Source organism: Polypterus senegalus, chromosome 3 (genome assembly GCF_016835505.1).
Source record: "Polypterus senegalus isolate Bchr_013 chromosome 3, ASM1683550v1, whole genome shotgun sequence".
In the NCBI taxonomy this organism is placed as follows: Eukaryota; Metazoa; Chordata; class Cladistia; order Polypteriformes; family Polypteridae; genus Polypterus; species Polypterus senegalus.
Genome location: NC_053156.1, coordinates 271,596,902 through 271,614,777, shown reverse-complemented (window position 1 = coordinate 271,614,777; position 17,876 = coordinate 271,596,902). Strand labels below are relative to the sequence as shown.

Genomic DNA, 17,876 nt, shown 5'->3' with positions numbered 1-17,876 from the left:
TCATGTGAAAACATTAGGACACCCTTTGAAAGCATGTGGTTTTTTGTAACATTTTTAATAAATGGTTATTTCATCTCCGTTTCAACAATACAGAGAGATTAAAGTAATCCAACTAAACAAAGAAAACTGAAGAAAAGTCTTTTCAAGATCTTCTGTAAATGTCATTCTACAAAAATGCCTATTCTAACTGAGGAAAAAGATAGGACACCCTTGCCCCTAATAGCGAGTGTTACCTCCTTTGGCTGAAATAACTGCAGTGAGACGGTTCTTGTAGCCATCTACCAGTCTTCGACATCGGTCTGAGGAAATTTTACCCCACTCCTCAATGCAGAACTTTTTCAGCTGTGAGATGTTTGAGGGGTTTCTTGCACGTACAGCCCTTTTCAAGTCACCCCACAGCATCTCAATGGGATTCAAATCTGGACTTTGACTTGGCCATTCCAGGACTCTCCATTTCTTCTTTTTCAGCCAATCTTTGGTTGATTTACTAGTATGTTTTGGGTCATTGTCATGTTGCATGGTCCAGTTCCGCTTCAGCTTTAATTTTCTAACTGATGGTCTCACATGTTCTTCAAGCACCTTCTGATACACAGTAGAATTCATCGTGGATTCTATGATGGTGAGCTGACCAGGTCCTGCTGCAGCAAAGCAGCCCCAAACCATGACACTTCCACCTCCATGCTTCACAGTTGGTATGAGGTTCTTTTCTTGGAATGCTGTGTTTGGTTTACGCCAAACATGTCCTCTGCTGTTGTGTCCAAATAATTCAATTTTGGACTCATCTGTCCAAAGAACATTATTCCAGAAGTCCTGGTCTTTGTCAACTTTATCTCTGGCAAATGTCAGTCTGGCCTCGATGTTTCTCTTGGAAAGCAAAGGTTTCCTCCTTGCACACCTCCCATGCAAGTTAAACTTGTACAGTCTCTTTCTGATTGTAGAGGCATGTACTTCTACATCAACAGTAGCCAGAGCCTGCTGTAGTTCTCGAGATGACACTTTAGGGTTTTTGGAGACCTCTTTTAGCATCTTGCGGTCTGCTCTTGGGGTGAACTTGCTGGGGCGACCAGTCCTGGGCATGTTGGCAGTTGTTTTGAAAGCCCTCCACTTGTAGACTATCTTCCGGACAGTGGAATGGCTGATTTCAAAATCTTTTGAGATCTTTTTAAATCCCTTCCCAGACTCATAGGCTGCTACAATCTTTTTTCTGAAGTCCTCTGACAGCTCTTTTGTTCTCACCATGGTGCTCACTCTCACTTCAACAGTCAGGAGCACACCAAACTAAATGTCTGAGGTTTAAATAGGGCAAGCCTCATTCAACATGCAGAGTAACGATCTACTAATTATGTGCACCTGGTGTGATATACCTGTGTGAGATCTGAGCCAATTTAAGAGGGAATACATGTGAGGGTGTCCTATCTTTTCCTCAGTTAGAATAGGCATTTTGTAGAATGACATTTACAGAAGATCTTTTTCAGACTTTTCTTCAGTTTTCTTTGTTTAGTTGGATTACTTTAATCTCTCTGTATTGTTGAAACGGAGATGAAATAACCATTTATTAAAAATGTTACAAAAAACCACATGCTTTCAAAGGGTGTCCTAATGTTTTCACATGACTGTATATACATTTCCCTATTATACCCCATCAAAGACGCATACATTTTTTTAAACAGAGACGTCATTCAAAATTCTAGATGTCTCATTTTAAGTCACTCTTTCCATTTCACTATCAGTCAGACCCTGTAATAATTCCCAGAGTCAAATATTTATGGCTGTCCAAGTCCTCTTAGACAAATTAAAGAAGAATCCACATGACTCACATGATTCAGCCTCCATCTGAGTGTCCTTGGTGTCCATGAGTTATAAGCTGAAGTAAAGCCGAAGCAGATGTTCATGGTGCCTGTCAAGTGGTAAGATAAATTTGAGGGGTTGCAAGGCCCTTCAGTAAGTATTTAAGCATCTTTTGAAGGCCATCCAGCAGAACGTTTATGCTATAGGCATAATTGCAGAATTTGAAACTGTTCATCTGTTTAATCTAATAACATTGTAAATTGGGGAACATAGATATGGCATGTTTTAAGCCACAATAGCTGTACTGATAGCCCAAACCCTTCTGTTTAATTACACTACAGTAGTTTTGTGTTCAGTCTCGCTCTTGAAATATACAACAGCTCCTGTTCCAACTAACAGTCCATTTTTACCAGTCAGTCAGTCAGTCAGTCATTTTCCAATCTGCTTAGTCCAGGACAGGGTCATAGGGGTCTGCTGGAGCTTATCAGAGCTAGCATAGGGTGAAAGGCAGGAACACACCCTGGAGAAGGTGCCAGTGCATTGCAGGGCAAACACACACACACACACGCACACATCAAGCACAATTTAGGATCACCAACGCACCTAACCTGCATGTCTTTGGACTGTGGGGTGAAATCAGAGCACCAGGAGGAAATTCACGCAGACACGGGGAGAACATGCAAACTCCACACGTATGGCGCTTTTCCACTGCATAGTACGGCACAGCACGGATCAGTACAGCTCACCTTGGTTCAGCTCAATTCGGCTCGGTTTGCGTTTCGACTGCAGTTTAGTACCGCTTTAGAGTGGGCGGGATTATTCACGTGTCCTTATAGTTGCGCCGCGTTGCCCCATCCAGCTCTCGCTGGATCCGCTCCTCGGCTACCAACGAGAGGAACGTCTGTACTTCCTCAATAGACCACGAAACAGCCATTTTTGAATAAAACAAAATGGTGCGTCCGAACCTTCGCTGGCTGTGCTAAAAATCTAGCGGGTCTGTTGTGTCTCGTGTCGCAAGTTCAGTGATGCAGTAATGACGATTTTCTCCGGCCAATCAGTGACCAGCAGAGTTTACACGTCACGTTTTGGTAACGGTTCGGCGCTTGGAACCTCGGCTGAGGTGGTACTAAAAAAAGGACCAGGTACCAGGTACTGTTCTCAGTGGAAAACCCCCCAAAAGTGAGCTGAACTGAGCCGTGTCGTGCCATACTATGCAGTGGAAAAGCGCCAAGAGAGGACCTGGGATGTGATCCCTGGTCTCTTTACTGTGAGGCAGCATTGCTACCATTGCACCACCATGCCACTTACTTTTTTTCTTTTTTTTTTTTGCTGGTCCTTAAGCTGAATTATTTTGCTTTTGTAGTCCAGTTTCTCCCAGTTTTTTTATACTCCTTGTTAATTCAAACTCTTCTCACTGCCTCTTTTACTATATCCAAATATTCAAACAGTTTCCTGCTCCAGCATAAATGTCATCCTTATGTAGGTTATTGTACTGAGTTGGCAGCTTGTAATCAGTTTGACTGGAAAATGAAGATTTTTGCCTCCTGAACACTTTTAATTGTACTTGGATGCTGGCCTGCTGATTGTAAAAAATCCTGTTTTATTGCAATAATCACTTTGAATTTTTTCATATATTATAAGTATTCATGCTGCATACAGTACAACAACGACAACTGGGCCATCTGTGGTGATCAAAGAGCAGTGGTACTCTGAGCAGCTCGGATATCCCAAATGTTGTTGTTTGATTTGCGAATGGGACAGCTGCGCTAAAGTCCCATGACATTAACAAGAACTGGCATCTTGGTAAGCATTTGATTCCAGGGCGGAAAGGTTGGCACATAAACCACTTGTCAGCCCAATATAGATATTTTGAATCTTTTTCATATAAAAGTTGGACTGATGGAAAAACATTGTGAATTTATAATAATAATTAATTTCTTGTAGAGCCCAAAATCACACAAGGAATGCCTCAACGGGCTCTAACAGGCCCTGTTTTTTGATAGACCCTCAGTCTTGACTGTCCCCCAAAAAACAAAACAAACTTGTAGATAAAATAATCTTGGGATAGGCAATTGAGAGAGAGGTTGGACTTGCAATGGGTGTCAAAAAATGGGGTAAATACAACACACCAAACAAGAAATGTAAAGAATTTTGGTACATGAGACAGAGGTTTATATGAATAAACGATGACAACATTAAGGAAGCCATTTTTGTTGGTGCACAAATCAAACAGGTCATCATTGACAAGCAGTTCGAAGATCTGCTGGTGGGTCTATTGGAGATTGAACAGGAGGCATTGAAGGATGTTGTTCTGAATTTTCTTGCCAACTACAGAGTACCAAACTAAACCCAGCTGGTTAACAACATGCTTCAATCATATGAAACCAAGAAGTCACTAAAGATTCATGTTTGGCATTCACACTTGAACTTCTTCACTGCTAATCACAAGCAATGGAAAAGTGGCATTAGGGTATGTGGAATTAATCAATGTTGGTCAACTATTGTTGGATACTGAAATGCAAAACATCACAATGCCGAATACAACTGAAAATCAGCAGCAAAACATTCAATGTGTCAGTATCATTAGGCAATCAAACACATTAAAAGTTAATAAAAGTTAATATCATGTTTCTCCAGATTTGTATGTACGCAGTCAATCTGAAATAATATACATGTTCAGCTTGAAGCTGTTTATTATAAAAACGAAAACTTTTTTAGGAAGCAAAATCTTTGAAAACATCTGGTTTCCAGTACCTTTGGACTTTACATAATCATCAGTCTCACTCACTCAGATAAGCACTTCAGAGATCATAACTGTTCAGTTCTAACTTCCAGACTGCAGAACAAGCTTCTCCTCGCCATCCAAACAGCTCCCAGTCTACTTACACTCAGACTCGCCCCTTCACGCCCCACCTTAGGACTATCCTGTTTTGGATGGCAGCAGCTTTGTCCAAACCTTTCAGCCCTCAAGTTATTGTGCTGATTAACATGTCATCTAGTCCTAATGCTAAGAGCAGTTCTTATATTTGACACTGTCTTGTGTGTAAATGAGAGGGAAGTCAGAGGAATGGTGAGGATGCAGGGAGTAGTAGTAGTGCAGTAGTGATGGGCTGATTGACAGACGAAATTAGACAGGAGTCCCCGTGGACTATGATGTTTGCTGAGGATATTGTGGTCTGTAGTGATAGTAGGGAGCAGGTTGAGGAGACCCTGGAGAGGTGGAGATATACTCTAGAGAGGAGAGGAATGAAGGTCAGTAGGAACAAGAGAGAATGCATGTGTGTGAATGAGAGGGAGGTCAGTGGAATGGTGAGGATGCAGGGAGTAGAGTTTGCGAAGGTGGATGAGTTTAAATACTTGGAATCAACAGTACAGAATAATGGGGATTGTGGAAGAGAGGTGAAAAAGAGAGTGCAGGCAGGGTGGAATGGGTGTAGAAGAGTGTCAGGTGTGATTTGTGATAGACGGATGTCAGCAAGAGTGAAAGGGAAGGTCTACAAGACAGTAGCGAGAGCAGCTATGTTATATGGGTTGGAGACGGTGGCACTGACCAGAAAGCAGGAGACAAAGCTGAAGGTTGCAGAGTTAAAGATGCTAAGATTTGCATTTTGTGTGACGAGGATGGACAGGATTAGAAATGAGTACATTAGAGGGTCGGCTCAGGTTGGGCGGTTTGGAGACAAAGTCAGAGAGACGAGATTGCATTGGTTTGGACATGTGCAGAGGAGAGATGCTGGGTTAATTGGGAGAAGGATGCTAAGGATAGAGCTGCCAGGGAAGAGAAAAAGAGGAAGGCCTAAGAGAAGGTTTATGGATGTGGTGAGAGAGGACATGCAGGTGGTGGGTGTAACAGAGCAAAGATACAGAAAAAGATGATCCACTGTGGTGACTCCTAAAAGGAGTAGCTGAAAGAGGAAGAAAAAAATGTTTTTCCAATTGTTTACATCCTGATTTTTCTAAATCGCCAGATGTAAAGGAGTGGGCTAAATAAATCTATTAATTTTCTAACCTGCTTATCCAGTTCAAGGTTATGAGGAGATCGTGTCTGCCCAGTATTGGTCATATGGCAAGAACAAATACTTTACAGGGTGCTAATCTGCTAAGTAGCATTACCTAATATAACACTCTTAAATGTACTCCAATAACATACACAATCTTAAATTGTGTTAAGAAAACCATTGAAAAACCCTCACAGGCGTCTGAAGAAGGTGCAGTCTCTATACTGGCAACAACCTGGCATAGGATTGAAACCCAGGATACTGGATTTGTGGGACAGCTTCACTTACTACTATAACACTGTACTATGCAAACAATAGTAATTATTAGTATTATTTTTACTTCCTAACTTTCTGTCCCACTGAGAACTATAAGCAGACAACAGCATTGCAAAAGTAGTCGCCGCAACTTATTTCATTTGAATTCTGTGCTCACACACTTCATTGCACTTCCTCCTGCTCTGTGATGTGATTCTCGTCACAGGCCTGCACACTGAGACGCACACCACTTATGTAAGGAGGTTGAATTATGTAACTTGCTCTGTTCACTCCAGCCCTTTGCTGCTCATCTCCTCCTTATCCAGAAAGGGAATATGAGTGAGTCAATTAACAATGTATTATTTTAAGACACTCTGATCCAGCAAAGTGTAAAAAATCTAAATTAAGCAAGAATGATATGGAAGAGGATCTGTTCAGAACAAACAGGAATATTCTGAAGAAAGCAAGAAAATTTTCAGAAGAAATAAGCCATCCGGACCACCATAGCCTGTAAGTTTCACCAAAGATCCTGGACTAAGGTTTCTAAACATTTCTTTTAATCATGCTTTTGTTATAATTAAAACATTTGTAATGTATGCATTATTTTGTGTGTGAATAAACCCTGACCAACATAGTCTATAGGGTTCTCTTATGATCCTGGACTAAAATTTCTAAAGACTTCTTTTAGAACATTAAACCAATTTAGACGAGAACAGGCCATTCAGCCCAACAAAGCTTGCCAGTCGTGTCCAATTAATTCTCTTAAAATAACATCAAGTCGAGTTTTGCAAGTCCCTAAAGTCTTACTGTCTACCACATTACTTGGTCACTTTATTCCAAGGGTCTGTTGTTCTCTGTTGTGTCGAGTGGCTGGGGGTGGTACCCAGTTGGGACGCTTAGAAGGACTGGGAGAGGGACTATGCCTCCTCCGGACCACGAAAGGGCAGCCACCCTGGTTGGTATCGGGGCCACGGGAACAGAGCATGGAAGCTCAACCCTATAGGGGCCCGCGGTCACCACTAGTGGGCACCCCCGAACACCTGAAAAGCCCTGGACGTCAGCACTTCCACCACACCCGGAGGTGCTGGGGGAAGGAAAACCAGGGACACCCGGAGTGCTTCTGGGTGCTCGTCCAGCATTTCTGCCACACCAGGAAGTGCTTCAGGAAGCTCATCAGGAGGCACCTGGAGCACAGCTGGGTGAACATAAAAGGGGCCGCCTCCCTCCATTCAGTGGCTGGAGTCGGGTGGAAGAGGACAGAGCTCGGAGGAGAGGAGTGGAGGCGGTCAGAAAGAGAGGCATTATTGGAAGAGGCCCAGACTGAGGGTGCTTGGTGCAGGGGCACTGGGTTGTGTGTTTCATAATTTTAAACACTTCAATCATGTCACCTCTTAATCTTCTTTTGCTTAAACTGTATAGGCTCAGCTCTTTTAATCTTTCCTCATAACTCATCCCCTGTAGCTCTGAATGAGCCCAGTTGCTCTTCTCTGAACCTTTTCTAGTGTTGCTATGTATTTTTGGTAACCTGGAGACCAAAACTGCACACAGTATTCCAGATGAGGCCTCACCAGTGTGTTATAAAGCTTGAGCAGAACCTCCTTGGACTTGTATTCCACAGATTGTGCTATATAACCTAACATTCTGTTAGCCTTCTTAATGGCTTCTGAACACTGTCTGGCAGTTGATAGTGACGAGTCCACTACGACACCTAAATCCCGCTCATATGGTATACAGTACTCTGGATTTTCAGACCTCCCATTGTGTATTCAAACCTCACATTTTTACTTCCTACATGTAACACTTTACATTTATTGAAATTAAATTTCATCTGCCACTAATCTACCCAAGCCTGTATGATGTCAAAGTCTCTCTGTAATGATTTATTTTAATAATGCTATTGTTATAATTAAACATTTTTCATGTACACATAATATTCTTTGTGAAGAAATTTACTCTGAACCACATTCTATGAAGGTCCCATGTTCTTGTTAAACAATTCATTTTAAAATAAACTGTATATGTTCACATACTTAATTCCTTATTATTATTATACCTCCATGAACTAAGAAGACAGACAGAATGCTGAATCTGTTCATCCTAAGCAAACATCAAGTAGCAGGATACATTAGAGAGTGGATTCAGAAAATATACAGGCCCCTTCACCTTCTGCACTTTTATTATGTTGTAGATTTAATTATTGAAGTGGATAAATTTACAGTTTTTTGCCATCGATCTGCACTCAGTAACCCATAATGACAAAATGAAAATAGGTTTTCAGAAAGGTTTCCAAAAATCAAAAACTGAACTCTCTCATTCGGGCCCTTTCTGTGGCACTGATGTTTATGCTCAGGTACATCCTGTTAACTTTAATTGTGTATCTAAAATGTTACTGGACTTTACCTGTGGCAAACTGAATGGATTACACATTATTTAGAAAGGCATATGACTGTGTATACAAGATCCCACAATTTACAGTGCATGTCAGAACAGAAAGAAACTATGAAGTCCAAGGCACTCTCTGAAGACCTCCATGATCCAACTGTGATGAGGCATAGATTGAGTGAAGAGGAGATAAAGCATTTCTTAACCTTTGAGTGTTCCCAAGAGTACAGTGGTCTCAGTGATTATGAAAAGGAAAATATTTGGAATCACCAGAATTCTTCCCGTTGGCCATCCAGCCAACTAAGTTAGAAGGACCTTGGTCAGGGACGTGACAAAAAAACTCAATGGTCACCACAACAAAAATTCAGAAATCCTCTGCTGAGATGGGAGAACCTGTTGGAAGTATGACTATCTCAGCAGCACTCCATTAGTCACATGTTTACAGCATAGGGGCTAACTCCTGCTTGCCAAGAAGCATTTAAATAACTCTGATAGCCTGAGGGAAAAGATCCCCTGGTCTGATGAGACAAAAATTGAACTCCTTGGGCAGAACTCCAAGCACTGTCTCTGGCAAAGACCAGGCACTGCTCATCACCTGCTTTACTATTACTGTGGTGAAGTATGGTGGTGGCAGCATCATGCTATGGGGTCGCTTCTCAGTGGCAGGAGCAGGGAGAGAAGGATAAATGCAACCAAATACAGAGAGTTTCTTGAAGAAAACCTTCTCCTGAATGCACGTGACCACAGACCGGGGTGATGGTTCACCTTTTAGCATGACAATGAGCCAAAGAATACAGTCAAGGCAATGCTGGAGTTGCTTTGCGTCAAATCTCTGACTGCCCTTGACTGACTCAGCCAAAGTCCAGACTAAAATCTTATAGAACATCTGTGGAAAGACCTGAAGATGGCAGTGTACAGATGTGTCCCATTCAATCTAACAGAACTTTAGAGGATCTGCCAGAAACAATGGGACAAACTGCCCAAATCCAGCTATGCAAAAATGACATTCATAAAAACACTCAAAGCTGGAACATCTGCCAAAGGTGCTTCTACAAGAAACAAATTCTATGAATGGCAGAGTTCCCATTTTTGAAAATTGGATACATTTGCAAACCTTTCTGAAAATGTGTTTTTACTTTGACATTATGAGTTACTGAGTGCAGATCGATTGGCAAGAATGGCAAACATATCTATCTAAAATGAAACCTACAACACCACACATTAACATGCAGAAAGTGTGGGGGTTGGAATACTTTCGGAAGTCACTCTATAGTATCCCCCATTGGTGAGAGTGTATGTGAGTGAATCCTGCACCACATCCAGTGTTGGTTCCTGCTTTGTGTCCAATGCTGGGTTCAGAATGTCAATTACATTGAGAAATTTCATATTTTTTTGACACCCCAGGAAGGCTTTTTTTACTTATAACAAGTACTTCCAGTATAGGCCCTAGTATCAGATGATCCTGTATTAAAGGAATTAACCCAAAAAAAATAGTGACGAGTGAAAAAATGATCATGAAAATGAATTCCCAGTCAAATTCTGTGTTTCATTTCACTAAAAATGTCAAATAAATTGTGTTTCACTTCATGCAAAATTCACACCGTTGATACAAGATGAAGGGTGTTTGTTTCTTCTTTGGATTTATTTGCATACATTTATTCCACAGTTTATATTTAAATAAAGATCTCTGTTGAAATAAAGATCATCTGACTAATTTTCTGTCATATGTAGAAGTTTTGTTGAGCTGCCAGATGTGTTCTGGTAGTATACTACCCACTTTGCCAGTCATGATGACAATCTTGGTGATTGCAATCCTAAAGATGCATCAGAGACAAAAAAATGAAACTAGAAGCACCACGGCACTTGGACAGTGCATATCCTCATCCTTTTCAGAAGGAATCAAGAAACAGGAAAGGGCAGGGCAAGGCTTCCTGTTCAGTAAGTCATGTGCACAATGGTGTGTTTCTAAGGTGTCTTCATGTTGAAAATATGCAGCATATTACATTCTTATAAAACACACGGCACTCCGCCAAGAGGCATAAACAGAATTAATTTTATGAGAGTGTTGCAGATTGCATGTATTACACAAATGCAGAAAAGAGCACAGGCAAACATGGAAGTGTGAGCAAGAACTTAGATCATGGTATATCCCCCGCTATCCACCCCCAAAAATGTATTTTTAGTGACTAATTCATTTCACAATTGTGAAAATGCCTGTGCAACAAATTTTAATGTCACTTTTTGAAACTGTGGTTGAATTGAAACTTGGCTATTTCACTCATTGCTAAAGATGAATGGCTAAATGGTGTTGGTCATGATTTTATTCTGGATGCAAGAATGGCAAACTCTGTCATCAGGCTTAATGGTTGTCCTTGTCAATAGTGAAAAGGCACATATCATAATGTTTGATACAACTTTATTTGAACACAATGCTGAAAAGCTGTATGTGTACTGCTCACTGTATTATATGTGTCCAGACATTTATATGGTTAGGACACATAAAATGGTTTGAGGCCAAAAAGGGAATGATGGGAAGTCGCCTCTCAGATAACAAACGGTAGCAGAGGATGCCTACATAGGGTTATATTGTTAATTGGTATGTCTACATATGTCTCAGGGTATCAATGTAAAGGTGTGGATAGCGCCATCTATTGGAGTAATGTGAAAATCCATTGTGTTCCCTTGTTGATTAGGACAGTTCAGGTACCACAGGACAAATATGGACTTTAATCTTGTTGGTGATAACCCTGAGTGTGATTCAGGCTTGGAATTCTATGCAATTATTGTTAAGCCCAAGTCAGACTTTGCATGATGTTTAATAATCCTCTTTACAGTGAAAATCCAAAATAAACTCTCTGCAGTATTCTGATGCTATGTAGTGGATAAAAAATAACATTCTGCAAATAAATCATTAATATTTCAATGCATTTTGCCACACTAAGATGACTTATCAATATTCATGACTGGGGTGGCCTTCAACCAGAACTTAATGGCATGTAAATAAGAAGCTACAAAGCCAATTAGAGAGCCAACTGAAAGTGAATCATTAGGTGATAGTGACAACAATCTGAATTGGTCATCATTCATTGACGCAGACAGTGAAACTGATACATACAACACTGTCATGATATGTTTAGTGCAAGGGTTGGCAACCTTTCAGTGGTGTGGTGCCGAACCTACACTACAATGCTATTCCGCGTGCCGACATAATTCTACCAATTTTGTTATATATAGTATCAAAATTGGTCTGGTTATAATGGGCCTCAAAAGTATATATTATTATATTATATACTTTTGAAGCCCATTATAACCGGATCTTATATTATTGGTCATTCAATATTTTAAAATACATAGGATCATATGTGAAAAGAATGTTTTGTCAAATTTTAATTTTCAACACATTTATTGAAAATGTAATTACAAATTATAAATAACAAGTTTTTTCAATACAAAATTCATAGTTTGAATAAGAAAAAATATCAAGAATTCTAATATGATTAATAATTCTTTATTATTAATCAGAGCTATTAATCAATTAATGTGAAGCAATTGTATGACTACATTCGGTGGCTTTATTTTTGGTTCCAATTATTTGACTATAATAAGTAGTTTGTTTCTTAAAGCCAGAAACAGCCCTTTTTATAGCTTCACTTTTCTCATCAGAGTTTTTAAACGTGGACTGATGTTTAGTTTGATAATATCTTTGTACACTTGACGAACAACACATGACACTTTCATAGCATGACGCACAGACAGCACGATCTTTTTGTTGTACAAATCCATATTCATTCTTCCAAGAGTCGTGAAAAGAGCGAACATCAAGTTTTTGTCCTTTATGAGTCATTTTAGGGCAGTACATTACTTAATAATAACAAGAAGTTTGATTTAACGTACCACGGCCTGCACTGAACACATGGTTTCCCTTTACAATTGAGTTGCATGTGCAAAACGTAGGTAAGGACGCGGAGTACGAACGCATGTGCTGTGATTAAAATATAATAACAAGGTTTATTTTAATGTACCACGGCCGGCACTGAACACATGGTTTCCCTTTACATTTGAGTTGCATGTGCAAAACGTAGGTGAGGACGCAGAGTACGAATGCATGCTCTGTGATTAAAATATAATAACGAGGTTTGATTTAACGTACCACGGCCTTCACTGAACACATGGTTTCTATTTACATGTGAGTCGCATTCGCAAAACGTAAGTGACGGCAGAAACACGTACACTATAATTAAAATATAATTTTTAACTATACTTCAATTCATTCAGAGTGCCATTGAAAATCGTTCCATGTGCCATGCTTGGCACGCGTGCCGTAGGTTGCCGACCCCTTGGTCTAGTGAATTCAGTTGCCTGACTATTCACCATGGTGCATGTAGGTGTAAGACTAAAAAAGGCAAAATGATTACAATCAAGTAAAAGGACAAGAAAGACATTAGCTCTCTAAGCACGGTTCATAATGTAGCAACTTTCAATGTTTGTGTCAGGGAAAATATGGAAGTCACTTAGCCCTGTGCTGTGGTAGCCTACAGTAACACAAGGTGCAGTTCAGGCACTGATATTCTACTCTCTCATGCACAAACAAAGGAAAAACTATAAGAAGAAAAGTGCACAATGAAACACACTCCTGGATATGAGTTGATGACTGCTTTTAAACATATCACATGACGCCGGACGTGTACTGAATCTGCATCAGTGGACACGCAACATTTGCATCCAGTGCAGTAGTTAGTTTTAGTATTTACATGTTTCTGTTACACATAACAATATTTCTATTCTTGAAATGAAATCAACATTTTTGTCTTGTTTTTCCGGGGGTTAATATAATGCTAAGGAAGCAACAAGGGAAAAGAATAATAAAGAAAAAGCTAATCAAAATAATCTTTATCATTTCAATAGTTCACCACCAGCTTTAAGCTCACAATGTTACATTTTTAATATAAGAAATACAAAAAGAGCTGAAAAAATATTAGAAAACCAAGAGGAGTCCGGGTTTTCAATCAAAAACACAATGCAATACGACTTATTTTCTGTATTGCTCTCTTCACTAAGTGCAGGCGCAGCATGCTGTGAATAATCCTCAGTAAGAATAAGTATAGATTATACAAATAACTAACTACGGACCTGCTACACACATAATACAGATTTGTTAAAACACATGGGGAACAAGTTAGAAAAAAAACATACAGGTATTGTGTCATGTCAGCCATGAATAGTTTGTTGTGTGACAGTGAACCTTCCAATAAGACAAGTTAGCTCGTAATTTTAAGAAACACATGAAGTGTGGCAGTACATAAGCTATGTGACAGTGTGATTAACAGCTCTGGTGACTTTTCTACATTCTTGACATAACACTGCATTTCCAGAATGAAAGAAATTGTCAGCCATACCTTTCTCTTCAGCAGCTGGGAGGCTTTAGCACATAGCAAACATATGGAAGTGATAAAGGGTAATGCTGGCCATTTAGAGCTTAATGTGCAAACTACAAGGATCCAAAGTATATAAGCATATCATTTAAATAATACAATGGTAACTAAAGGGAATCTGTATCATGCTCAGGCTTTGCAAAAAACAAATGGCTGCTATTTAAAGTCTGGTTTACGATCTGAGTGTAAAAAGAAGTGGTTTGGCACTGCTTAGACTTCAGGGTTCATCCTAGCAAATCACTTCTGTAGTTTTAAAAAAAAAAACCCGCAGTCTCTAATTAATCATATCTTTGCTTTTCTTAGTTTTCTTAACTTATTTATCTGTTATTTTAGAATGTGCTTCTTTCCAGATTTAAAAAAAAATCACAAAACATTTCAATGTAATAAACAGCAATATGCTGTGAAGATATGTCCAAAGCAGTCCCAAAACTGAGATCTTAACTCAACCTACCGATTCCTCCTCTCGGAATGAAGTGACTCTTGAAAGCACAGTTCGGTTTTCAAGTTAGTGGCCTTTCTTGTAAGGGCAGTTCTGTTTGATGTGAAATTGTAAATAATATCTTTTAATTGAGCAGATGGAAAGAGTACTTTGAGAGGCTGATGAATGAAGAGAACGAGAGAGAGAAGAGGTTGGATGATGTGGAGATAGTGAATCAGGAAGTGCAATGGATTAGCAAGGAGGAAGTAAGGACAGCCATGAAGAGGATGAAAAATGGAAAGGCCGTTGGTCCTGATGGCATACCTATGTAGGCATGGAGGTGTTTAGGAGAGATGGCAGTGGAGTTTTTAACCAGATTGTTTAATGGAATCTTGGAAAGTGAGAGGATGCCTAAGGAGTGGAGAAGAAGTGTACTGGTGCCGATATTTAAGAATAATGGGGATGTGCAGGACTGTAGTAACTACAGAGAAATAAAATTGATGAGCCACAGCATGAAGTCATGGGAAAGAGTAGTGGAAGCTAGGTTAAGAAGAGAGATGATGATTAGTGAGCAGCGGTATGGTTTCATGGCAAGAAAGAGCACCACAGATGCAATGTTTGCTCTGAGGATGTTGATGGAGAAGTTTAGAGAAGGCCTTTATGAGTTGAATTGCGTCTTTGTGGACCTAGAGAAAGCATATGACAGGGTGCCTCAAGAGAAGCTCTGGTATTGTATGAGGAAGTCGGGAGTGGCAGAGAAGTACATAAGAGTTGTACAGGATATGTACGTGGGAAGTGTGACAGTGGTGAGGTCTGTGGTAGGAGCAACGGATGCATTCAGTGTGGAGGTGGGATTACATCAGGAATCAGCTCTGAGCCTTTTCTTATTTGCAATAGTGATGGACAGTTTGACAGATGAGATTAGACAGGAGTCCACATGGACTGTGATGTTTGCTGATGACATTGTGATCTGAAGCGATAGTAGTGACGAGGTTGAGGAGACCCTGGAGAGGCGGAGATATGCTCTAGAGAGGAGAGGAATGAAGGTCAGTAGGAACAAGACAGAATACATGTTTGTAAATGAGAGGGAGGTCATTGGAATGGTGAGGATGCAAGGAGTAGAGTTGGTGAAGGTGAATGTGTTTAAATACTTGGGATCAACAGTACAGAGTAACGGGGATTGTGGAAGACAGGTGAAAAAGAGTTGTGCAGGCAGGGTGGAATGGGTGAAGAGTGTCAGGAGTAATTTGTGATAGACGGGTATCAGCAAGAGTGAAAGGGTAGTGAGACCAGCTATGTTATATGGGTTGGAGATGGTGGCACTGACCAGAAAGCAGGAGACAGAGCCTGGAAGTAGCAGAGATAAAGATGCTAAGATTTGCACTGGGTGTGACAATGATGGATAGGATTAGAAATGAGTACATTAGAGGATCACCTCAAGTTGAGCAATTGGGAGACAAAGTCAGAGAGGTGAGATTGCATTGGTCTGAACATGTGCAGAGGAGAGATGCTGGGTATATTGGGGGAAGAATGCTGAGGATAGAGCTGCCAGGGATGAGGAAAAGAGGAAGGCCTAAGAGAACGTTTATGGATGTGGTGAGAGAGGACATGCAGGTAATGGATGTGACAGAACAAGATGCAGAGGACAGAAAGATATGGAAGAAGAAGATATGCTGTGGAGACCCCTAATGGGAGCAGCCGAAAGAAGAAGAAAAAAACATAATTTTTAATGATGTCATATGAATAGAGAGAGGGCTGCTTGCTGTCCTGTTTTGCCATATTTGTTAATAATAAGATGTGAGTTATATAGCGGGGGCTTTTGTGCATTAGTCGTAGACACTAAATTTGAATGCATACTTTTGTGATCTTTGTAAATTTGAAACAGCAGAACGAACAATCTATCTTTTGAGTCTTGCTCTATTATAATTGTGATGTTCATGAGCATGAAGTGAAAGCAAAGGAGTAACTATTTTAATCAGTTACAACTAATATTTAAGAAAATATAATTTTAACAGAGCTTCATTAGTGAAGGCAGCCCATCATATTGAGTTGAGGTTTGCGGGACTGGGCGCCAGTTCATCACAGAGCATACTGACACTCACTCACGCAGGTCCAATACAGTATTGTCAATGAGATCCGATGTCACATTACATGACTGCATGTCATACTTGCCAACTACTTTGGTGATCTTGTCGCTAGACCACATTAATTTACATGACTAAAAATTGCGACTGCATGACGACTTTCCACCAAAGCCATGCTTGCCCATTTTCCTGAAAAGCCAATAGGGTGCTGAATGACGGAGCCAGCAGTGTATGAAGGGTTTATGGGTACAATGAGATCAGCCACAATCTCAACTCTTCTTTTCAATTCTGTCATTGCAGACAAAATACGAGACACCAGACAGACAAACTTCTCTTCTGCTTGTGAGCTCCAAAACAACTGCGTTCCTATACTTCTCGTCACTGCATTATATGCACTGAACTTGAAGATGAGAATTCATTTGATGTCAGCTCTCAAGCACGCTGTGCCCACCACAAATGACTAAAGGCCAAACTCAAAACCAGTTTGATTTTGTCAGGGGAAACTCGTGGATGAGTTAAGTTGAATTGTTGGGTATATCACACTAGGTGACTGACAGTCATGGGAGGACATCGCCGACTGCTCCGAATTGTTAAGATTATATAAATGAAAGCTACAACTGAAAATCACTGGAAAAGATGTGACATGGCCTTAACCTAATACCCACATCTTTGGAATATACTGTAACAGGAAAAACCACAGCAGATAAGGAAGACAGAGAGGTCTTGAGGTAAGGAAGACAGAAGTTTTGAGGTAATATAGATTGTGATATTTACTGATCATAGCTCTGGAGAGTAGAGTTGTGTTACATGTTGATTAGCACGTGAATTTCTCTGCCTTCTGTACATGAGATAATAATAACTTCTTAGAGCCGATGATATTGAGACAACTTGCAGACAGTATAGCAGTTAGGAACCATAGCACTGTGTCACCATGCCGCCCAAAGAAGTCAATTCCACACTAAAAATTATTAAATAAAACTTATAAACACCAGGCCTGTTGAGCAATTAGCACATTTGTACGGGAGAAGAAAATATACAGAAGATCTCAAAGAGCATGAAGGACTGTAAATAGTACCGAGCAAAATAGCAGAGTTTCGCTTCACATACAGTTTTGTGAAATTACTCCTAAAATTTTTGTTGCATGTGATTTTGTCATGTCATTTCCTAACATGCTTAAACCAGACCAGGAACGTGAAGCCTATGCCAGCTACCATAGGGCACAAGGCAGGAAGAAAAACCTCTAGACAGGTAGCCAGTCCATTGCAGCGCGCACACACACACACACGCTAGTGCCACCAATCCACCTCCCTGCCCATCTTTGGACTGTGGGATGAAACCACTGCAGACACAAGGAGAACATGCAAACTCCATGCAGGGAGGACCCAGGACATGAACGCTGCACTTACTGCAGGGCCAGTGCTACTACCACTGTGCCACCATGCAAGACACTTGTTATTCAGAAACTAGAAAATTCAAAATTTACTAAACCAAACATCTGTGGGGGTTTACTTTTCATTCT

The 17,876-nt window shown here is 40.3% G+C and overlaps 1 protein-coding gene and 1 long non-coding RNA gene across 4 annotated transcripts in view; one reads left to right on the top strand and one right to left on the bottom strand.

The window, feature by feature from the left end:
* Window positions 1–17,876, bottom strand: part of plekha6 (pleckstrin homology domain containing, family A member 6) — a 327,603-nt gene that overhangs the window by 228,281 nt on the left and 81,446 nt on the right. The gene's annotated exons all lie outside the window — the stretch shown is intronic.
* Window positions 6,360–17,876, top strand: part of LOC120526174 — a 32,914-nt gene continuing 21,397 nt past the window's right edge. Inside the window, exon 1 of the long non-coding RNA XR_005633084.1 lies at window positions 6,360–6,551. This is a non-coding gene — a long non-coding RNA (uncharacterized LOC120526174). The remainder of the gene's footprint in view (window positions 6,552–17,876) is intronic.